General features: G+C 47.7%; 15 non-coding genes across 15 annotated transcripts; all 15 read right to left on the bottom strand.

Annotated features, from left to right (window-relative positions):
* Positions 1–1,147: 1,147 nt before the first annotated feature.
* LOC142711653 (U2 spliceosomal RNA) lies at positions 1,148–1,338 on the bottom strand. The gene has a single exon (XR_012870013.1). It is a non-coding gene; the product is annotated as a U2 spliceosomal RNA (small nuclear RNA).
* Positions 1,339–2,646: 1,308 nt separating this feature from the next.
* Positions 2,647–2,837, bottom strand: LOC142711652 (U2 spliceosomal RNA). The gene has a single exon (XR_012870012.1). It is a non-coding gene; the product is annotated as a U2 spliceosomal RNA (small nuclear RNA).
* Positions 2,838–4,133: 1,296 nt separating this feature from the next.
* Positions 4,134–4,324, bottom strand: LOC142711651 (U2 spliceosomal RNA). The gene has a single exon (XR_012870011.1). It is a non-coding gene; the product is annotated as a U2 spliceosomal RNA (small nuclear RNA).
* Positions 4,325–5,616: 1,292 nt separating this feature from the next.
* On the bottom strand, positions 5,617–5,807 carry LOC142711649 (U2 spliceosomal RNA). Its single transcript, XR_012870010.1, has one exon. It is a non-coding gene; the product is annotated as a U2 spliceosomal RNA (small nuclear RNA).
* Positions 5,808–7,079: 1,272 nt separating this feature from the next.
* LOC142711648 (U2 spliceosomal RNA) lies at positions 7,080–7,270 on the bottom strand. Its single transcript, XR_012870009.1, has one exon. It is a non-coding gene; the product is annotated as a U2 spliceosomal RNA (small nuclear RNA).
* Positions 7,271–8,555: 1,285 nt separating this feature from the next.
* On the bottom strand, positions 8,556–8,746 carry LOC142711647 (U2 spliceosomal RNA). The gene has a single exon (XR_012870008.1). It is a non-coding gene; the product is annotated as a U2 spliceosomal RNA (small nuclear RNA).
* Positions 8,747–10,042: 1,296 nt separating this feature from the next.
* Positions 10,043–10,233, bottom strand: LOC142711646 (U2 spliceosomal RNA). The gene has a single exon (XR_012870007.1). It is a non-coding gene; the product is annotated as a U2 spliceosomal RNA (small nuclear RNA).
* A 1,296-nt stretch (positions 10,234–11,529) lies between these two features.
* LOC142711645 (U2 spliceosomal RNA) lies at positions 11,530–11,720 on the bottom strand. Its single transcript, XR_012870006.1, has one exon. It is a non-coding gene; the product is annotated as a U2 spliceosomal RNA (small nuclear RNA).
* A 1,280-nt stretch (positions 11,721–13,000) lies between these two features.
* On the bottom strand, positions 13,001–13,191 carry LOC142711644 (U2 spliceosomal RNA). The gene has a single exon (XR_012870005.1). It is a non-coding gene; the product is annotated as a U2 spliceosomal RNA (small nuclear RNA).
* A 1,288-nt stretch (positions 13,192–14,479) lies between these two features.
* On the bottom strand, positions 14,480–14,670 carry LOC142711643 (U2 spliceosomal RNA). Its single transcript, XR_012870004.1, has one exon. It is a non-coding gene; the product is annotated as a U2 spliceosomal RNA (small nuclear RNA).
* Positions 14,671–15,961: 1,291 nt separating this feature from the next.
* On the bottom strand, positions 15,962–16,152 carry LOC142711641 (U2 spliceosomal RNA). The gene has a single exon (XR_012870002.1). It is a non-coding gene; the product is annotated as a U2 spliceosomal RNA (small nuclear RNA).
* Positions 16,153–17,456: 1,304 nt separating this feature from the next.
* Positions 17,457–17,647, bottom strand: LOC142711640 (U2 spliceosomal RNA). Its single transcript, XR_012870001.1, has one exon. It is a non-coding gene; the product is annotated as a U2 spliceosomal RNA (small nuclear RNA).
* Positions 17,648–18,939: 1,292 nt separating this feature from the next.
* On the bottom strand, positions 18,940–19,130 carry LOC142711638 (U2 spliceosomal RNA). Its single transcript, XR_012870000.1, has one exon. It is a non-coding gene; the product is annotated as a U2 spliceosomal RNA (small nuclear RNA).
* A 1,292-nt stretch (positions 19,131–20,422) lies between these two features.
* On the bottom strand, positions 20,423–20,613 carry LOC142711637 (U2 spliceosomal RNA). Its single transcript, XR_012869999.1, has one exon. It is a non-coding gene; the product is annotated as a U2 spliceosomal RNA (small nuclear RNA).
* Positions 20,614–21,893: 1,280 nt separating this feature from the next.
* Positions 21,894–22,084, bottom strand: LOC142711636 (U2 spliceosomal RNA). Its single transcript, XR_012869998.1, has one exon. It is a non-coding gene; the product is annotated as a U2 spliceosomal RNA (small nuclear RNA).
* Positions 22,085–22,181: the final 97 nt, after the last annotated feature.

The raw sequence follows: 22,181 nt of genomic DNA, 5'->3' as shown, positions 1-22,181 counted from the left end.
CGGGAGGTGAATAAAGGCCGGAGAGGAAGCCAGACAGGATTTGCTTCTTTTGCTTGCACCACAATGCAGTGCTGAAAGAGGAGGAATCTACATAAAAACGCCTTCCTGGCAACGCCCAAATGCCCTGCTGCCATGCAGATAAACACTGGCAGCGGCAGCAAGTGCATGCCCACAGCCACCGCTTGTTCCTTCACACCTTGTATCAGCTGTAATCCAGTCCAGTCCAGTGCTGCCTGCTGAGCAGCACTGACCAACACTGCCTGGGCCCAGGCTTTTATCTCTGAGGCCCCATTATGATGTCAGAAAGCTGGCTCTGGAATCCTGAGGGCTCCACTATGACACGTGCAAAGTTCCGTCTGAACTTTATATAAGACGGTGAGGCTCAGTCAGTCACTCAGTGTTGCCTGAGAGGGCAACACTGCAACAGCCGGCCGCCAGGCTGTCTTTTTTTTGCACAGCTAGTTGCCTCCAGGAGGCCACAAGAGGGAGACAAGGGACTGCAAAATGGAAAATAGGCATCCACCAACTTTACAGACAACTTCTCCTTGCTCCTACAACCTCCATCCTTGCACAGTTTGTTATTCTTCTAGGTAACATAGTAACAAATCCAAATTGCTGCTCTCTTTGTAGGCAAGCAAGGCTTTGTTGCAACTGCAATTCTTACTTCTTCTTGAAATGTAGGGACGACAGTACATTCCATCACATCCATCTAGTGTACACAGGTAGGTCCATTGTGGCGGGCAGGCGAGCGGGCGGGCTGCTTTATTGGCTGTTTGCTGTTCCCCTACTCCACTCCACTATTTGACTGTTGTGCTGCATCAATCAATCAATCAATCAATCAATCAATCAGTGGCTGGCTCAGGTGCAGCTCTTTAACTTACCTAAAAGGGAGGGCGGAGAGAAGACAAGGAAGGTGAATGAGGTGTTCCAATGTGAAATGCCGGAAACACAGAAACACAGACGACACACAACAAGAGGTGGCAATCTATTCATTAATTGCATTTAATCAATGAGCTCATTATCACTAATGCATTGTCCAACAGGTGTTGAAATAATGGGATTAAAAGGGGAGATCCCTTCAGAAAGACAGAAACAATAGCAAAGACAAAAAACACTTTTGGAATCTGCTTTTAGTCAACACATAAGGAAAGGGTGCACCGGTCCTGGAAATACTGCAATACCAGGTCAATGCGTGGAGTGGACAGAGCAAGCTCTATTTCCATCTCCCTGTTCTAAAAATCCATTTAATATATGGTCCCCAGATAGGGGACGTATCAGATATTAAACTGATAAGAACAGATACTACACTTGATCTTAGCCAAAAGGCCGAGAAGCGATAACCCGAACGGGCCGCGCGTTGCCCGAGCCTGCCCGATACTGCTGTTCAGCCCTTGCAGCGATTCAGCCTACTTCTAGGCAATTCCATGGGGCCCTGCAGGCTCACACACTCACAGCTACACGGGAGGTGAATAAAGGCCGGAGAGGAAGCCAGACAGGATTTGCTTCTTTTGCTTGCACCACAATGCAGTGCTGAAAGAGGAGGAATCTACATAAAAACGCCTTCCTGGCAACGCCCAAATGCCCTGCTGCCATGCAGATAAACACTGGCAGCGGCAGCAAGTGCATGCCCACAGCCACCCATTGTTCCTTCACACCTTGTATCAGCTGTAATCCAGTCCAGTCCAGTGCTGCCTGCTGAGCAGCACTGACCAACACTGCCTGGGCCCAGGCTTTTATCTCTGAGGCCCCATTATGATGTCAGAAAGCTGGCTCTGGAATCCTGAGGGCTCCACTATGACACGTGCAAAGTTCCGTCTGAACTTTATATAAGACGGTGAGGCTCAGTCAGTCACTCAGTGTTGCCTGAGAGGGCAACACTGCAACAGCCGGCCGCCAGGCTGTCTTTTTTTTGCACAGCTAGTTGCCTCCAGGAGGCCACAAGAGGGAGACAAGGGACTGCAAAATGGAAAATAGGCATCCACCAACTTTACAGACAACTTCTCCTTGCTCCTACAACCTCCATCCTTGCACAGTTTGTTATTCTTCTAGGTAACATAGTAACAAATCCAAATTGCTGCTCTCTTTGTAGGCAAGCAAGGCTTTGTTGCAACTGCAATTCTTACTTCTTCTTGAAATGTAGGGACGACAGTACATTCCATCACATCCATCTAGTGTACACAGGTAGGTCCATTGTGGCGGGCAGGCGAGCGGGCGGGCTGCTTTATTGGCTGTTTGCTGTTCCCCTACTCCACTCCACTATTTGACTGTTGTGCTGCATCAATCAATCAATCAATCAATCAATCAATCAATCAATCAATCAATCAATCAATCAATCAATCAATCAATCAGTGGCTGGCTCAGGTGCAGCTCTTTAACTTACCTAAAAGGGAGGGCGGAGAGAAGACAAGGAAGGTGAATGAGGTGTTCCAATGTGAAATGCCGGAAACACAGAAACACAGACGACACACAACAAGAGGTGGCAATCTATTCATTAATTGCATTTAATCAATGAGCTCATTATCACTCATGCATTGTCCAACAGGTGTTGAAATAATGGGATTAAAAGGGGAGATCCCTTCAGAAAGACAGAAACAATAGCAAAGACAAAAAACACTTTTGGAATCTGCTTTTAGTCAACACATAAGGAAAGGGTGCACCGGTCCTGGAAATACTGCAATACCAGGTCAATGCGTGGAGTGGACAGAGCAAGCTCTATTTCCATCTCCCTGTTCTAAAAATCCATTTAATATATGGTCCCCAGATAGGGGACGTATCAGATATTAAACTGATAAGAACAGATACTACACTTGATCTTAGCCAAAAGGCCGAGAAGCGATAACCCGAACGGGCCGCGCGTTGCCCGAGCCTGCCCGATACTGCTGTTCAGCCCTTGCAGCGATTCAGCCTACTTCTAGGCAATTCCATGGGGCCCTGCAGGCTCACACACTCACAGCTACACGGGAGGTGAATAAAGGCCGGAGAGGAAGCCAGACAGGATTTGCTTCTTTTGCTTGCACCACAATGCAGTGCTGAAAGAGGAGGAATCTACATAAAAACGCCTTCCTGGCAACGCCCAAATGCCCTGCTGCCATGCAGATAAACACTGGCAGCGGCAGCAAGTGCATGCCCACAGCCACCCCTTGTTCCTTCACACCTTGTATCAGCTGTAATCCAGTCCAGTCCAGTGCTGCCTGCTGAGCAGCACTGACCAACACTGCCTGGGCCCAGGCTTTTATCTCTGAGGCCCCATTATGATGTCAGAAAGCTGGCTCTGGAATCCTGAGGGCTCCACTATGACACGTGCAAAGTTCCGTCTGAACTTTATATAAGACGGTGAGGCTCAGTCAGTCACTCAGTGTTGCCTGAGAGGGCAACACTGCAACAGCCGGCCGCCAGGCTGTCTTTTTTTTGCACAGCTAGTTGCCTCCAGGAGGCCACAAGAGGGAGACAAGGGACTGCAAAATGGAAAATAGGCATCCACCAACTTTACAGACAACTTCTCCTTGCTCCTACAACCTCCATCCTTGCACAGTTTGTTATTCTTCTAGGTAACATAGTAACAAATCCAAATTGCTGCTCTCTTTGTAGGCAAGCAAGGCTTTGTTGCAACTGCAATTCTTACTTCTTCTTGAAATGTAGGGACGACAGTACATTCCATCACATCCATCTAGTGTACACAGGTAGGTCCATTGTGGCGGGCAGGCGAGCGGGCGGGCTGCTTTATTGGCTGTTTGCTGTTCCCCTACTCCACTCCACTATTTGACTGTTGTGCTGCATCAATCAATCAATCAATCAATCAATCAATCAATCAATCAATCAATCAATCAATCAATCAGTGGCTGGCTCAGGTGCAGCTCTTTAACTTACCTAAAAGGGAGGGCGGAGAGAAGACAAGGAAGGTGAATGAGGTGTTCCAATGTGAAATGCCGGAAACACAGAAACACAGACGACACACAACAAGAGGTGGCAATCTATTCATTAATTGCATTTAATCAATGAGCTCATTATCACTCATGCATTGTCCAACAGGTGTTGAAATAATGGGATTAAAAGGGGAGATCCCTTCAGAAAGACAGAAACAATAGCAAAGACAAAAAACACTTTTGGAATCTGCTTTTAGTCAACACATAAGGAAAGGGTGCACCGGTCCTGGAAATACTGCAATACCAGGTCAATGCGTGGAGTGGACAGAGCAAGCTCTATTTCCATCTCCCTGTTCTAAAAATCCATTTAATATATGGTCCCCAGATAGGGGACGTATCAGATATTAAACTGATAAGAACAGATACTACACTTGATCTTAGCCAAAAGGCCGAGAAGCGATAACCCGAACGGGCCGCGCGTTGCCCGAGCCTGCCCGATACTGCTGTTCAGCCCTTGCAGCGATTCAGCCTACTTCTAGGCAATTCCATGGGGCCCTGCAGGCTCACACACTCACAGCTACACGGGAGGTGAATAAAGGCCGGAGAGGAAGCCAGACAGGATTTGCTTCTTTTGCTTGCACCACAATGCAGTGCTGAAAGAGGAGGAATCTACATAAAAACGCCTTCCCCCAAATGCCCTGCTGCCATGCAGATAAACACTGGCAGCGGCAGCAAGTGCATGCCCACAGCCACCCCTTGTTCCTTCACACCTTGTATCAGCTGTAATCCAGTCCAGTCCAGTGCTGCCTGCTGAGCAGCACTGACCAACACTGCCTGGGCCCAGGCTTTTATCTCTGAGGCCCCATTATGATGTCAGAAAGCTGGCTCTGGAATCCTGAGGGCTCCACTATGACACGTGCAAAGTTCCGTCTGAACTTTATATAAGACGGTGAGGCTCAGTCAGTCACTCAGTGTTGCCTGAGAGGGCAACACTGCAACAGCCGGCCGCCAGGCTGTCTTTTTTTTGCACAGCTAGTTGCCTCCAGGAGGCCACAAGAGGGAGACAAGGGACTGCAAAATGGAAAATAGGCATCCACCAACTTTACAGACAACTTCTCCTTGCTCCTACAACCTCCATCCTTGCACAGTTTGTTATTCTTCTAGGTAACATAGTAACAAATCCAAATTGCTGCTCTCTTTGTAGGCAAGCAAGGCTTTGTTGCAACTGCAATTCTTACTTCTTCTTGAAATGTAGGGACGACAGTACATTCCATCACATCCATCTAGTGTACACAGGTAGGTCCATTGTGGCGGGCAGGCGAGCGGGCGGGCTGCTTTATTGGCTGTTTGCTGTTCCCCTACTCCACTCCACTATTTGACTGTTGTGCTGCATCAATCAATCAATCAATCAATCAATCAATCAATCAATCAATCAATCAATCAATCAATCAATCAGTGGCTGGCTCAGGTGCAGCTCTTTAACTTACCTAAAAGGGAGGGCGGAGAGAAGACAAGGAAGGTGAATGAGGTGTTCCAATGTGAAATGCCGGAAACACAGAAACACAGACGACACACAACAAGAGGTGGCAATCTATTCATTAATTGCATTTAATCAATGAGCTCATTATCACTCATGCATTGTCCAACAGGTGTTGAAATAATGGGATTAAAAGGGGAGATCCCTTCAGAAAGACAGAAACAATAGCAAAGACAAAAAACACTTTTGGAATCTGCTTTTAGTCAACACATAAGGAAAGGGTGCACCGGTCCTGGAAATACTGCAATACCAGGTCAATGCGTGGAGTGGACAGAGCAAGCTCTATTTCCATCTCCCTGTTCTAAAAATCCATTTAATATATGGTCCCCAGATAGGGGACGTATCAGATATTAAACTGATAAGAACAGATACTACACTTGATCTTAGCCAAAAGGCCGAGAAGCGATAACCCGAACGGGCCGCGCGTTGCCCGAGCCTGCCCGATACTGCTGTTCAGCCCTTGCAGCGATTCAGCCTACTTCTAGGCAATTCCATGGGGCCCTGCAGGCTCACACACTCACAGCTACACGGGAGGTGAATAAAGGCCGGAGAGGAAGCCAGACAGGATTTGCTTCTTTTGCTTGCACCACAATGCAGTGCTGAAAGAGGAGGAATCTACATAAAAACGCCTTCCTGGCAACGCCCAAATGCCCTGCTGCCATGCAGATAAACACTGGCAGCGGCAGCAAGTGCATGCCCACAGCCACCCCTTGTTCCTTCACACCTTGTATCAGCTGTAATCCAGTCCAGTCCAGTGCTGCCTGCTGAGCAGCACTGACCAACACTGCCTGAGCCCAGGCTTTTATCTCTGAGGCCCCATTATGATGTCAGAAAGCTGGCTCTGGAATCCTGAGGGCTCCACTATGACACGTGCAAAGTTCTGTCTGAACTTTATATAAGACGGTGAGGCTCAGTCAGTCACTCAGTGTTGCCTGAGAGGGCAACACTGCAACAGCCGGCCGCCAGGCTGTCTTTTTTTTGCACAGCTAGTTGCCTCCAGGAGGCCACAAGAGGGAGACAAGGGACTGCAAAATGGAAAATAGGCATCCACCAACTTTACAGACAACTTCTCCTTGCTCCTACAACCTCCATCCTTGCACAGTTTGTTATTCTTCTAGGTAACATAGTAACAAATCCAAATTGCTGCTCTCTTTGTAGGCAAGCAAGGCTTTGTTGCAACTGCAATTCTTACTTCTTCTTGAAATGTAGGGACGACAGTACATTCCATCACATCCATCTAGTGTACACAGGTAGGTCCATTGTGGCGGGCAGGCGAGCGGGCGGGCTGCTTTATTGGCTGTTTGCTGTTCCCCTACTCCACTCCACTATTTGACTGTTGTGCTGCATCAATCAATCAATCAATCAATCAATCAATCAATCAGTGGCTGGCTCAGGTGCAGCTCTTTAACTTACCTAAAAGGGAGGGCGGAGAGAAGACAAGGAAGGTGAATGAGGTGTTCCAATGTGAAATGCCGGAAACACAGAAACACAGACGACACACAACAAGAGGTGGCAATCTATTCATTAATTGCATTTAATCAATGAGCTCATTATCACTCATGCATTGTCCAACAGGTGTTGAAATAATGGGATTAAAAGGGGAGATCCCTTCAGAAAGACAGAAACAATAGCAAAGACAAAAAACACTTTTGGAATCTGCTTTTAGTCAACACATAAGGAAAGGGTGCACCGGTCCTGGAAATACTGCAATACCAGGTCAATGCGTGGAGTGGACAGAGCAAGCTCTATTTCCATCTCCCTGTTCTAAAAATCCATTTAATATATGGTCCCCAGATAGGGGACGTATCAGATATTAAACTGATAAGAACAGATACTACACTTGATCTTAGCCAAAAGGCCGAGAAGCGATAACCCGAACGAGCCGCGCGTTGCCCGAGCCTGCCCGATACTGCTGTTCAGCCCTTGCAGCGATTCAGCCTACTTCTAGGCAATTCCATGGGGCCCTGCAGGCTCACACACTCACAGCTACACGGGAGGTGAATAAAGGCCGGAGAGGAAGCCAGACAGGATTTGCTTCTTTTGCTTGCACCACAATGCAGTGCTGAAAGAGGAGGAATCTACATAAAAACGCCTTCCTGGCAACGCCCAAATGCCCTGCTGCCATGCAGATAAACACTGGCAGCGGCAGCAAGTGCATGCCCACAGCCACCCCTTGTTCCTTCACACCTTGTATCAGCTGTAATCCAGTCCAGTCCAGTGCTGCCTGCTGAGCAGCACTGACCAACACTGCCTGGGCCCAGGCTTTTATCTCTGAGGCCCCATTATGATGTCAGAAAGCTGGCTCTGGAATCCTGAGGGCTCCACTATGACACGTGCAAAGTTCCGTCTGAACTTTATATAAGACGGTGAGGCTCAGTCAGTCACTCAGTGTTGCCTGAGAGGGCAACACTGCAACAGCCGGCCGCCAGGCTGTCTTTTTTTTGCACAGCTAGTTGCCTCCAGGAGGCCACAAGTGGGAGACAAGGGACTGCAAAATGGAAAATAGGCATCCACCAACTTTACAGACAACTTCTCCTTGCTCCTACAACCTCCATCCTTGCACAGTTTGTTATTCTTCTAGGTAACATAGTAACAAATCCAAATTGCTGCTCTCTTTGTAGGCAAGCAAGGCTTTGTTGCAACTGCAATTCTTACTTCTTCTTGAAATGTAGGGACGACAGTACATTCCATCACATCCATCTAGTGTACACAGGTAGGTCCATTGTGGCGGGCAGGCGAGCGGGCGGGCTGCTTTATTGGCTGTTTGCTGTTCCCCTACTCCACTCCACTATTTGACTGTTGTGCTGCATCAATCAATCAATCAATCAATCAATCAATCAATCAATCAATCAATCAAGTGGCTGGCTCAGGTGCAGCTCTTTAACTTACCTAAAAGGGAGGGCGGAGAGAAGACAAGGAAGGTGAATGAGGTGTTCCAATGTGAAATGCCGGAAACACAGAAACACAGACGACACACAACAAGAGGTGGCAATCTATTCATTAATTGCATTTAATCAATGAGCTCATTATCACTCATGCATTGTCCAACAGGTGTTGAAATAATGGGATTAAAAGGGGAGATCCCTTCAGAAAGACAGAAACAATAGCAAAGACAAAAAACACTTTTGGAATCTGCTTTTAGTCAACACATAAGGAAAGGGTGCACCGGTCCTGGAAATACTGCAATACCAGGTCAATGCGTGGAGTGGACAGAGCAAGCTCTATTTCCATCTCCCTGTTCTAAAAATCCATTTAATATATGGTCCCCAGATAGGGGACGTATCAGATATTAAACTGATAAGAACAGATACTACACTTGATCTTAGCCAAAAGGCCGAGAAGCGATAACCCGAACGGGCCGCGCGTTGCCCGAGCCTGCCCGATACTGCTGTTCAGCCCTTGCAGCGATTCAGCCTACTTCTAGGCAATTCCATGGGGCCCTGCAGGCTCACACACTCACAGCTACACGGGAGGTGAATAAAGGCCGGAGAGGAAGCCAGACAGGATTTGCTTCTTTTGCTTGCACCACAATGCAGTGCTGAAAGAGGAGGAATCTACATAAAAACGCCTTCCTGGCAACGCCCAAATGCCCTGCTGCCATGCAGATAAACACTGGCAGCGGCAGCAAGTGCATGCCCACAGCCACCCCTTGTTCCTTCACACCTTGTATCAGCTGTAATCCAGTCCAGTCCAGTGCTGCCTGCTGAGCAGCACTGACCAACACTGCCTGGGCCCAGGCTTTTATCTCTGAGGCCCCATTATGATGTCAGAAAGCTGGCTCTGGAATCCTGAGGGCTCCACTATGACACGTGCAAAGTTCCGTCTGAACTTTATATAAGACGGTGAGGCTCAGTCAGTCACTCAGTGTTGCCTGAGAGGGCAACACTGCAACAGCCGGCCGCCAGGCTGTCTTTTTTTTGCACAGCTAGTTGCCTCCAGGAGGCCACAAGAGGGAGACAAGGGACTGCAAAATGGAAAATAGGCATCCACCAACTTTACAGACAACTTCTCCTTGCTCCTACAACCTCCATCCTTGCACAGTTTGTTATTCTTCTAGGTAACATAGTAACAAATCCAAATTGCTGCTCTCTTTGTAGGCAAGCAAGGCTTTGTTGCAACTGCAATTCTTACTTCTTCTTGAAATGTAGGGACGACAGTACATTCCATCACATCCATCTAGTGTACACAGGTAGGTCCATTGTGGCGGGCAGGCGAGCGGGCGGGCTGCTTTATTGGCTGTTTGCTGTTCCCCTACTCCACTCCACTATTTGACTGTTGTGCTGCATCAATCAATCAATCAATCAATCAATCAATCAATCAATCAATCAATCAATCAATCAATCAGTGGCTGGCTCAGGTGCAGCTCTTTAACTTACCTAAAAGGGAGGGCGGAGAGAAGACAAGGAAGGTGAATGAGGTGTTCCAATGTGAAATGCCGGAAACACAGAAACACAGACGACACACAACAAGAGGTGGCAATCTATTCATTAATTGCATTTAATCAATGAGCTCATTATCACTCATGCATTGTCCAACAGGTGTTGAAATAATGGGATTAAAAGGGGAGATCCCTTCAGAAAGACAGAAACAATAGCAAAGACAAAAAACACTTTTGGAATCTGCTTTTAGTCAACACATAAGGAAAGGGTGCACCGGTCCTGGAAATACTGCAATACCAGGTCAATGCGTGGAGTGGACAGAGCAAGCTCTATTTCCATCTCCCTGTTCTAAAAATCCATTTAATATATGGTCCCCAGATAGGGGACGTATCAGATATTAAACTGATAAGAACAGATACTACACTTGATCTTAGCCAAAAGGCCGAGAAGCGATAACCCGAACGGGCCGCGCGTTGCCCGAGCCTGCCCGATACTGCTGTTCAGCCCTTGCAGCGATTCAGCCTACTTCTAGGCAATTCCATGGGGCCCTGCAGGCTCACACACTCACAGCTACACGGGAGGTGAATAAAGGCCGGAGAGGAAGCCAGACAGGATTTGCTTCTTTTGCTTGCACCACAATGCAGTGCTGAAAGAGGAGGAATCTACATAAAAACGCCTTCCTGGCAACGCCCAAATGCCCTGCTGCCATGCAGATAAACACTGGCAGCGGCAGCAAGTGCATGCCCACAGCCACCCCTTGTTCCTTCACACCTTGTATCAGCTGTAATCCAGTCCAGTCCAGTGCTGCCTGCTGAGCAGCACTGACCAACACTGCCTGGGCCCAGGCTTTTATCTCTGAGGCCCCATTATGATGTCAGAAAGCTGGCTCTGGAATCCTGAGGGCTCCACTATGACACGTGCAAAGTTCCGTCTGAACTTTATATAAGACGCTGAGGCTCAGTCAGTCACTCAGTGTTGCCTGAGAGGGCAACACTGCAACAGCCGGCCGCCAGGCTGTCTTTTTTTTGCACAGCTAGTTGCCTCCAGGAGGCCACAAGAGGGAGACAAGGGACTGCAAAATGGAAAATAGGCATCCACCAACTTTACAGACAACTTCTCCTTGCTCCTACAACCTCCATCCTTGCACAGTTTGTTATTCTTCTAGGTAACATAGTAACAAATCCAAATTGCTGCTCTCTTTGTAGGCAAGCAAGGCTTTGTTGCAACTGCAATTCTTACTTCTTCTTGAAATGTAGGGACGACAGTACATTCCATCACATCCATCTAGTGTACACAGGTAGGTCCATTGTGGCGGGCAGGCGAGCGGGCGGGCTGCTTTATTGGCTGTTTGCTGTTCCCCTACTCCACTCCACTATTTGACTGTTGTGCTGCATCAATCAATCAATCAATCAATCAATCAATCAATCAATCAATCAATCAATCAATCAATCAGTGGCTGGCTCAGGTGCAGCTCTTTAACTTACCTAAAAGGGAGGGCGGAGAGAAGACAAGGAAGGTGAATGAGGTGTTCCAATGTGAAATGCCGGAAACACAGAAACACAGACGACACACAACAAGAGGTGGCAATCTATTCATTAATTGCATTTAATCAATGAGCTCATTATCACTCATGCATTGTCCAACAGGTGTTGAAATAATGGGATTAAAAGGGGAGATCCCTTCAGAAAGACAGAAACAATAGCAAAGACAAAAAACACTTTTGGAATCTGCTTTTAGTCAACACATAAGGAAAGGGTGCACCGGTCCTGGAAATACTGCAATACCAGGTCAATGCGTGGAGTGGACAGAGCAAGCTCTATTTCCATCTCCCTGTTCTAAAAATCCATTTAATATATGGTCCCCAGATAGGGGACGTATCAGATATTAAACTGATAAGAACAGATACTACACTTGATCTTAGCCAAAAGGCCGAGAAGCGATAACCCGAACGGGCCGCGCGTTGCCCGAGCCTGCCCGATACTGCTGTTCAGCCCTTGCAGCGATTCAGCCTACTTCTAGGCAATTCCATGGGGCCCTGCAGGCTCACACACTCACAGCTACACGGGAGGTGAATAAAGGCCGGAGAGGAAGCCAGACAGGATTTGCTTCTTTTGCTTGCACCACAATGCAGTGCTGAAAGAGGAGGAATCTACATAAAAACGCCTTCCTGGCAACGCCCAAATGCCCTGCTGCCATGCAGATAAACACTGGCAGCGGCAGCAAGTGCATGCCCACAGCCACCCCTTGTTCCTTCACACCTTGTATCAGCTGTAATCCAGTCCAGTCCAGTGCTGCCTGCTGAGCAGCACTGACCAACACTGCCTGGGCCCAGGCTTTTATCTCTGAGGCCCCATTATGATGTCAGAAAGCTGGCTCTGGAATCCTGAGGGCTCCACTATGACACGTGCAAAGTTCCGTCTGAACTTTATATAAGACGGTGAGGCTCAGTCAGTCACTCAGTGTTGCCTGAGAGGGCAACACTGCAACAGCCGGCCGCCAGGCTGTCTTTTTTTTGCACAGCTAGTTGCCTCCAGGAGGCCACAAGAGGGAGACAAGGGACTGCAAAATGGAAAATAGGCATCCACCAACTTTACAGACAACTTCTCCTTGCTCCTACAACCTCCATCCTTGCACAGTTTGTTATTCTTCTAGGTAACATAGTAACAAATCCAAATTGCTGCTCTCTTTGTAGGCAAGCAAGGCTTTGTTGCAACTGCAATTCTTACTTCTTCTTGAAATGTAGGGACGACAGTACATTCCATCACATCCATCTAGTGTACACAGGTAGGTCCATTGTGGCGGGCAGGCGAGCGGGCGGGCTGCTTTATTGGCTGTTTGCTGTTCCCCTACTCCACTCCACTATTTGACTGTTGTGCTGCATCAATCAATCAATCAATCAATCAATCAATCAATCAATCAATCAGTGGCTGGCTCAGGTGCAGCTCTTTAACTTACCTAAAAGGGAGGGCGGAGAGAAGACAAGGAAGGTGAATGAGGTGTTCCAATGTGAAATGCCGGAAACACAGAAACACAGACGACACACAACAAGAGGTGGCAATCTATTCATTAATTGCATTTAATCAATGAGCTCATTATCACTCATGCATTGTCCAACAGGTGTTGAAATAATGGGATTAAAAGGGGAGATCCCTTCAGAAAGACAGAAACAATAGCAAAGACAAAAAACACTTTTGGAATCTGCTTTTAGTCAACACATAAGGAAAGGGTGCACCGGTCCTGGAAATACTGCAATACCAGGTCAATGCGTGGAGTGGACAGAGCAAGCTCTATTTCCATCTCCCTGTTCTAAAAATCCATTTAATATATGGTCCCCAGATAGGGGACGTATCAGATATTAAACTGATAAGAACAGATACTACACTTGATCTTAGCCAAAAGGCCGAGAAGCGATAACCCGAACGGGCCGCGCGTTGCCCGAGCCTGCCCGATACTGCTGTTCAGCCCTTGCAGCGATTCAGCCTACTTCTAGGCAATTCCATGGGGCCCTGCAGGCTCACACACTCACAGCTACACGGGAGGTGAATAAAGGCCGGAGAGGAAGCCAGACAGGATTTGCTTCTTTTGCTTGCACCACAATGCAGTGCTGAAAGAGGAGGAATCTACATAAAAACGCCTTCCTGGCAACGCCCAAATGCCCTGCTGCCATGCAGATAAACACTGGCAGCGGCAGCAAGTGCATGCCCACAGCCACCCCTTGTTCCTTCACACCTTGTATCAGCTGTAATCCAGTCCAGTCCAGTGCTGCCTGCTGAGCAGCACTGACCAACACTGCCTGGGCCCAGGCTTTTATCTCTGAGGCCCCATTATGATGTCAGAAAGCTGGCTCTGGAATCCTGAGGGCTCCACTATGACACGTGCAAAGTTCCGTCTGAACTTTATATAAGACGGTGAGGCTCAGTCAGTCACTCAGTGTTGCCTGAGAGGGCAACACTGCAACAGCCGGCCGCCAGGCTGTCTTTTTTTTGCACAGCTAGTTGCCTCCAGGAGGCCACAAGAGGGAGACAAGGGACTGCAAAATGGAAAATAGGCATCCACCAACTTTACAGACAACTTCTCCTTGCTCCTACAACCTCCATCCTTGCACAGTTTGTTATTCTTCTAGGTAACATAGTAACAAATCCAAATTGCTGCTCTCTTTGTAGGCAAGCAAGGCTTTGTTGCAACTGCAATTCTTACTTCTTCTTGAAATGTAGGGACGACAGTACATTCCATCACATCCATCTAGTGTACACAGGTAGGTCCATTGTGGCGGGCAGGCGAGCGGGCGGGCTGCTTTATTGGCTGTTTGCTGTTCCCCTACTCCACTCCACTATTTGACTGTTGTGCTGCATCAATCAATCAATCAATCAATCAATCAATCAATCAATCAATCAATCAATCAGTGGCTGGCTCAGGTGCAGCTCTTTAACTTACCTAAAAGGGAGGGCGGAGAGAAGACAAGGAAGGTCAATGAGGTGTTCCAATGTGAAATGCCGGAAACACAGAAACACAGACGACACACAACAAGAGGTGGCAATCTATTCATTAATTGCATTTAATCAATGAGCTCATTATCACTCATGCATTGTCCAACAGGTGTTGAAATAATGGGATTAAAAGGGGAGATCCCTTCAGAAAGACAGAAACAATAGCAAAGACAAAAAACACTTTTGGAATCTGCTTTTAGTCAACACATAAGGAAAGGGTGCACCGGTCCTGGAAATACTGCAATACCAGGTCAATGCGTGGAGTGGACAGAGCAAGCTCTATTTCCATCTCCCTGTTCTAAAAATCCATTTAATATATGGTCCCCAGATAGGGGACGTATCAGATATTAAACTGATAAGAACAGATACTACACTTGATCTTAGCCAAAAGGCCGAGAAGCGATAACCCGAACGGGCCGCGCGTTGCCCGAGCCTGCCCGATACTGCTGTTCAGCCCTTGCAGCGATTCAGCCTACTTCTAGGCAATTCCATGGGGCCCTGCAGGCTCACACACTCACAGCTACACGGGAGGTGAATAAAGGCCGGAGAGGAAGCCAGACAGGATTTGCTTCTTTTGCTTGCACCACAATGCAGTGCTGAAAGAGGAGGAATCTACATAAAAACGCCTTCCTGGCAACGCCCAAATGCCCTGCTGCCATGCAGATAAACACTGGCAGCGGCAGCAAGTGCATGCCCACAGCCACCCCTTGTTCCTTCACACCTTGTATCAGCTGTAATCCAGTCCAGTCCAGTGCTGCCTGCTGAGCAGCACTGACCAACACTGCCTGGGCCCAGGCTTTTATCTCTGAGGCATGTCAGAAAGCTGGCTCTGGAATCCTGAGGGCTCCACTATGACACGTGCAAAGTTCCGTCTGAACTTTATATAAGACGGTGAGGCTCAGTCAGTCACTCAGTGTTGCCTGAGAGGGCAACACTGCAACAGCCGGCCGCCAGGCTGTCTTTTTTTTGCACAGCTAGTTGCCTCCAGGAGGCCACAAGAGGGAGACAAGGGACTGCAAAATGGAAAATAGGCATCCACCAACTTTACAGACAACTTCTCCTTGCTCCTACAACCTCCATCCTTGCACAGTTTGTTATTCTTCTAGGTAACATAGTAACAAATCCAAATTGCTGCTCTCTTTGTAGGCAAGCAAGGCTTTGTTGCAACTGCAATTCTTACTTCTTCTTGAAATGTAGGGACGACAGTACATTCCATCACATCCATCTAGTGTACACAGGTAGGTCCATTGTGGCGGGCAGGCGAGCGGGCGGGCTGCTTTATTGGCTGTTTGCTGTTCCCCTACTCCACTCCACTATTTGACTGTTGTGCTGCATCAATCAATCAATCAATCAATCAATCAATCAATCAATCAATCAATCAATCAATCAATCAATCAGTGGCTGGCTCAGGTGCAGCTCTTTAACTTACCTAAAAGGGAGGGCGGAGAGAAGACAAGGAAGGTGAATGAGGTGTTCCAATGTGAAATGCCGGAAACACAGAAACACAGACGACACACAACAAGAGGTGGCAATCTATTCATTAATTGCATTTAATCAATGAGCTCATTATCACTCATGCATTGTCCAACAGGTGTTGAAATAATGGGATTAAAAGGGGAGATCCCTTCAGAAAGACAGAAACAATAGCAAAGACAAAAAACACTTTTGGAATCTGCTTTTAGTCAACACATAAGGAAAGGGTGCACCGGTCCTGGAAATACTGCAATACCAGGTCAATGCGTGGAGTGGACAGAGCAAGCTCTATTTCCATCTCCCTGTTCTAAAAATCCATTTAATATATGGTCCCCAGATAGGGGACGTATCAGATATTAAACTGATAAGAACAGATACTACACTTGATCTTAGCCAAAAGGCCGAGAAGCGATAACCCGAACGGGCCGCGCGTTGCCCGAGCCTGCCCGATACTGCTGTTCAGCCCTTGCAGCGATTCAGCCTACTTCTAGGCAATTCCATGGGGCCCTGCAGGCTCACACACTCACAGCTACACGGGAGGTGAATAAAGGCCGGAGAGGAAGCCAGACAGGATTTGCTTCTTTTGCTTGCACCACAATGCAGTGCTGAAAGAGGAGGAATCTACATAAAAACGCCTTCCTGGCAACGCCCAAATGCCCTGCTGCCATGCAGATAAACACTGGCAGCGGCAGCAAGTGCATGCCCACAGCCACCCCTTGTTCCTTCACACCTTGTATCAGCTGTAATCCAGTCCAGTCCAGTGCTGCCTGCTGAGCAGCACTGACCAACACTGCCTGGGCCCAGGCTTTTATCTCTGAGGCCCCATTATGATGTCAGAAAGCTGGCTCTGGAATCCTGAGGGCTCCACTATGACACGTGCAAAGTTCCGTCTGAACTTTATATAAGACGGTGAGGCTCAGTCAGTCACTCAGTGTTGCCTGAGAGGGCAACACTGCAACAGCCGCCAGGCTGTCTTTTTTTTGCACAGCTAGTTGCCTCCAGGAGGCCACAAGAGGGAGACAAGGGACTGCAAAATGGAAAATAGGCATCCACCAACTTTACAGACAACTTCTCCTTGCTCCTACAACCTCCATCCTTGCACAGTTTGTTATTCTTCTAGGTAACATAGTAACAAATCCAAATTGCTGCTCTCTTTGTAGGCAAGCAAGGCTTTGTTGCAACTGCAATTCTTACTTCTTCTTGAAATGTAGGGACGACAGTACATTCCATCACATCCATCTAGTGTACACAGGTAGGTCCATTGTGGCGGGCAGGCGAGCGGGCGGGCTGCTTTATTGGCTGTTTGCTGTTCCCCTACTCCACTCCACTATTTGACTGTTGTGCTGCATCAATCAATCAATCAATCAATCAATCAATCAATCAATCAATCAATCAATCAATCAATCAATCAATCAATCAGTGGCTGGCTCAGGTGCAGCTCTTTAACTTACCTAAAAGGGAGGGCGGAGAGAAGACAAGGAAGGTGAATGAGGTGTTCCAATGTGAAATGCCGGAAACACAGAAACACAGACGACACACAACAAGAGGTGGCAATCTATTCATTAATTGCATTTAATCAATGAGCTCATTATCACTCATGCATTGTCCAACAGGTGTTGAAATAATGGGATTAAAAGGGGAGATCCCTTCAGAAAGACAGAAACAATAGCAAAGACAAAAAACACTTTTGGAATCTGCTTTTAGTCAACACATAAGGAAAGGGTGCACCGGTCCTGGAAATACTGCAATACCAGGTCAATGCGTGGAGTGGACAGAGCAAGCTCTATTTCCATCTCCCTGTTCTAAAAATCCATTTAATATATGGTCCCCAGATAGGGGACGTATCAGATATTAAACTGATAAGAACAGATACTACACTTGATCTTAGCCAAAAGGCCGAGAAGCGATAACCCGAACGGGCCGCGCGTTGCCCGAGCCTGCCCGATACTGCTGTTCAGCCCTTGCAGCGATTCAGCCTACTTCTAGGCAATTCCATGGGGCCCTGCAGGCTCACACACTCACAGCTACACGGGAGGTGAATAAAGGCCGGAGAGGAAGCCAGACAGGATTTGCTTCTTTTGCTTGCACCACAATGCAGTGCTGAAAGAGGAGGAATCTACATAAAAACGCCTTCCTGGCAACGCCCAAATGCCCTGCTGCCATGCAGATAAACACTGGCAGCGGCAGCAAGTGCATGCCCACAGCCACCCCTTGTTCCTTCACACCTTGTATCAGCTGTAATCCAGTCCAGTCCAGTGCTGCCTGCTGAGCAGCACTGACCAACACTGCCTGGGCCCAGGCTTTTATCTCTGAGGCCCCATTATGATGTCAGAAAGCTGGCTCTGGAATCCTGAGGGCTCCACTATGACACGTGCAAAGTTCCGTCTGAACTTTATATAAGACGGTGAGGCTCAGTCAGTCACTCAGTGTTGCCTGAGAGGGCAACACTGCAACAGCCGGCCGCCAGGCTGTCTTTTTTTTGCACAGCTAGTTGCCTCCAGGAGGCCACAAGAGGGAGACAAGGGACTGCAAAATGGAAAATAGGCATCCACCAACTTTACAGACAACTTCTCCTTGCTCCTACAACCTCCATCCTTGCACAGTTTGTTATTCTTCTAGGTAACATAGTAACAAATCCAAATTGCTGCTCTCTTTGTAGGCAAGCAAGGCTTTGTTGCAACTGCAATTCTTACTTCTTCTTGAAATGTAGGGACGACAGTACATTCCATCACATCCATCTAGTGTACACAGGTAGGTCCATTGTGGCGGGCAGGCGAGCGGGCGGGCTGCTTTATTGGCTGTTTGCTGTTCCCCTACTCCACTCCACTATTTGACTGTTGTGCTGCATCAATCAATCAATCAATCAAACAATCAATCAATCAATCAATCAATCAATCAATCAGTGGCTGGCTCAGGTGCAGCTCTTTAACTTACCTAAAAGGGAGGGCGGAGAGAAGACAAGGAAGGTGAATGAGGTGTTCCAATGTGAAATGCCGGAAACACAGAAACACAGACGACACACAACAAGAGGTGGCAATCTATTCATTAATTGCATTTAATCAATGAGCTCATTATCACTCATGCATTGTCCAACAGGTGTTGAAATAATGGGATTAAAAGGGGAGATCCCTTCAGAAAGACAGAAACAATAGCAAAGACAAAAAACACTTTTGGAATCTGCTTTTAGTCAACACATAAGGAAAGGGTGCACCGGTCCTGGAAATACTGCAATACCAGGTCAATGCGTGGAGTGGACAGAGCAAGCTCTATTTCCATCTCCCTGTTCTAAAAATCCATTTAATATATGGTCCCCAGATAGGGGACGTATCAGATATTAAACTGATAAGAACAGATACTACACTTGATCTTAGCCAAAAGGCCGAGAAGCGATAACCCGAACGGGCCGCGCGTTGCCCGAGCCTGCCCGATACTGCTGTTCAGCCCTTGCAGCGATTCAGCCTACTTCTAGGCAATTCCATGGGGCCCTGCAGGCTCACACACTCACAGCTACACGGGAGGTGAATAAAGGCCGGAGAGGAAGCCAGACAGGATTTGCTTCTTTTGCTTGCACCACAATGCAGTGCTGAAAGAGGAGGAATCTACATAAAAACGCCTTCCTGGCAACGCCCAAATGCCCTGCTGCCATGCAGATAAACACTGGCAGCGGCAGCAAGTGCATGCCCACAGCCACCCCTTGTTCCTTCACACCTTGTATCAGCTGTAATCCAGTCCAGTCCAGTGCTGCCTGCTGAGCAGCACTGACCAACACTGCCTGGGCCCAGGCTTTTATCTCTGAGGCCCCATTATGATGTCAGAAAGCTGGCTCTGGAATCCTGAGGGCTCCACTATGACACGTGCAAAGTTCCGTCTGAACTTTATATAAGACGGTGAGGCTCAGTCAGTCACTCAGTGTTGCCTGAGAGGGCAACACTGCAACAGCCGGCCGCCAGGCTGTCTTTTTTTTGCACAGCTAGTTGCCTCCAGGAGGCCACAAGAGGGAGACAAGGGACTGCAAAATGGAAAATAGGCATCCACCAACTTTACAGACAACTTCTCCTTGCTCCTACAACCTCCATCCTTGCACAGTTTGTTATTCTTCTAGGTAACATAGTAACAAATCCAAATTGCTGCTCTCTTTGTAGGCAAGCAAGGCTTTGTTGCAACTGCAATTCTTACTTCTTCTTGAAATGTAGGGACGACAGTACATTCCATCACATCCATCTAGTGTACACAGGTAGGTCCATTGTGGCGGGCAGGCGAGCGGGCGGGCTGCTTTATTGGCTGTTTGCTGTTCCCCTACTCCACTCCACTATTTGACTGTTGTGCTGCATCAATCAATCAATCAATCAATCAATCAATCAATCAATCAATCAATCAATCAATCAGTGGCTGGCTCAGGTGCAGCTCTTTAACTTACCTAAAAGGGAGGGCGGAGAGAAGACAAGGAAGGTGAATGAGGTGTTCCAATGTGAAATGCCGGAAACACAGAAACACAGACGACACACAACAAGAGGTGGCAATCTATTCATTAATTGCATTTAATCAATGAGCTCATTATCACTCATGCATTGTCCAACAGGTGTTGAAATAATGGGATTAAAAGGGGAGATCCCTTCAGAAAGACAGAAACAATAGCAAAGACAAAAAACACTTTTGGAATCTGCTTTTAGTCAACACATAAGGAAAGGGTGCACCGGTCCTGGAAATACTGCAATACCAGGTCAATGCGTGGAGTGGACAGAGCAAGCTCTATTTCCATCTCCCTGTTCTAAAAATCCATTTAATATATGGTCCCCAGATAGGGGACGTATCAGATATTAAACTGATAAGAACAGATACTACACTTGATCTTAGCCAAAAGGCCGAGAAGCGATAACCCGAACGGGCCGCGCGTTGCCCGAGCCTGCCCGATACTGCTGTTCAGCCCTTGCAGCGATTCAGCCTACTTCTAGGCAATTCCATGGGGCCCTGCAGGCTCACACACTCACAGCTACACGGGAGGTGAATAAAGGCCGGAGAGGAAGCCAGACAGGATTTGCTTCTTTTGCTTGCACCACAATGCAGTGCTGAAAGAGGAGGAATCTACATAAAAACGCCTTCCTGGCAACGCCCAAATGCCCTGCTGCCATGCAGATAAACACTGGCAGCGGCAGCAAGTGCATGCCCACAGCCACCCCTTGTTCCTTCACACCTTGTATCAGCTGTAATCCAGTCCAGTCCAGTGCTGCCTGCTGAGCAGCACTGACCAGCACTGCCTGGGCCCAGGCTTTTATCTCTGAGGCCCCATTATGATGTCAGAAAGCTGGCTCTGGAATCCTGAGGGCTCCACTATGACACGTGCAAAGTTCCGTCTGAACTTTATATAAGACGGTGAGGCTCAGTCAGTCACTCAGTGTTGCCTGAGAGGGCAACACTGCAACAGCCGGCCGCCAGGCTGTCTTTTTTTTGCACAGCTAGTTGCCTCCAGGAGGCCACAAGAGGGAGACAAGGGACTGCAAAATGGAAAATAGGCATCCACCAACTTTACAGACAACTTCTCCTTGCTCCTACAACCTCCATCCTTGCACAGTTTGTTATTCTTCTAGGTAACATAGTAACAAATCCAAATTGCTGCTCTCTTTGTAGGCAAGCAAGGCTTTGTTGCAACTGCAATTCTTACTTCTTCTTGAAATGTAGGGACAACAGTACATTCCATCACATCCATCTAGTGTACACAGGTAGGTCCATTGTGGCGGGCAGGCGAGCGGGCGGGCTGCTTTATTGGCTGTTTGCTGTTCCCCTACTCCACTCCACTATTTGACTGTTGTGCTGCATCAATCAATCAATCAATCAATCAATCAATCAATCAATCAATCAGTGGCTGGCTCAGGTGCAGCTCTTTAACTTACCTAAAAGGGAGGGCGGAGAGAAGACAAGGAAGGTGAATGAGGTGTTCCAATGTGAAATGCCGGAAACACAGAAACACAGACGACACACAACAAGAGGTGGCAATCTATTCATTAATTGCATTTAATCAATGAGCTCATTATCACTCATGCATTGTCCAACAGGTGTTGAAATAATGGGATTAAAAGGGGAGATCCCTTCAGAAAGACAGAAACAATAGCAAAGACAAAAAACACTTTTGGAATCTGCTTTTAGTCAACACATAAGGAAAGGGTGCACCGGTCCTGGAAATACTGCAATACCAGGTCAATGCGTGGAGTGGACAGAGCAAGCTCTATTTCCATCTCCCTGTTCTAAAAATCCATTTAATATATGGTCCCCAGATAGGGGACGTATCAGATATTAAACTGATAAGAACAGATACTACACTTGATCTTAGCCAAAAGGCCGAGAAGCGATAACCCGAACGGGCCGCGCGTTGCCCGAGCCTGCCCGATACTGCTGTTCAGCCCTTGCAGCGATTCAGCCTACTTCTAGGCAATTCCATGGGGCCCTG

This window comes from Rhinoderma darwinii, unplaced genomic scaffold, assembly GCF_050947455.1.
Source record: "Rhinoderma darwinii isolate aRhiDar2 unplaced genomic scaffold, aRhiDar2.hap1 Scaffold_431, whole genome shotgun sequence".
NCBI classification, from domain to species: domain Eukaryota; kingdom Metazoa; phylum Chordata; class Amphibia; order Anura; family Rhinodermatidae; genus Rhinoderma; species Rhinoderma darwinii.
Note: the sequence above shows the minus strand (reverse complement) of the source record. Positions and strands in the feature narration are given on the sequence as shown.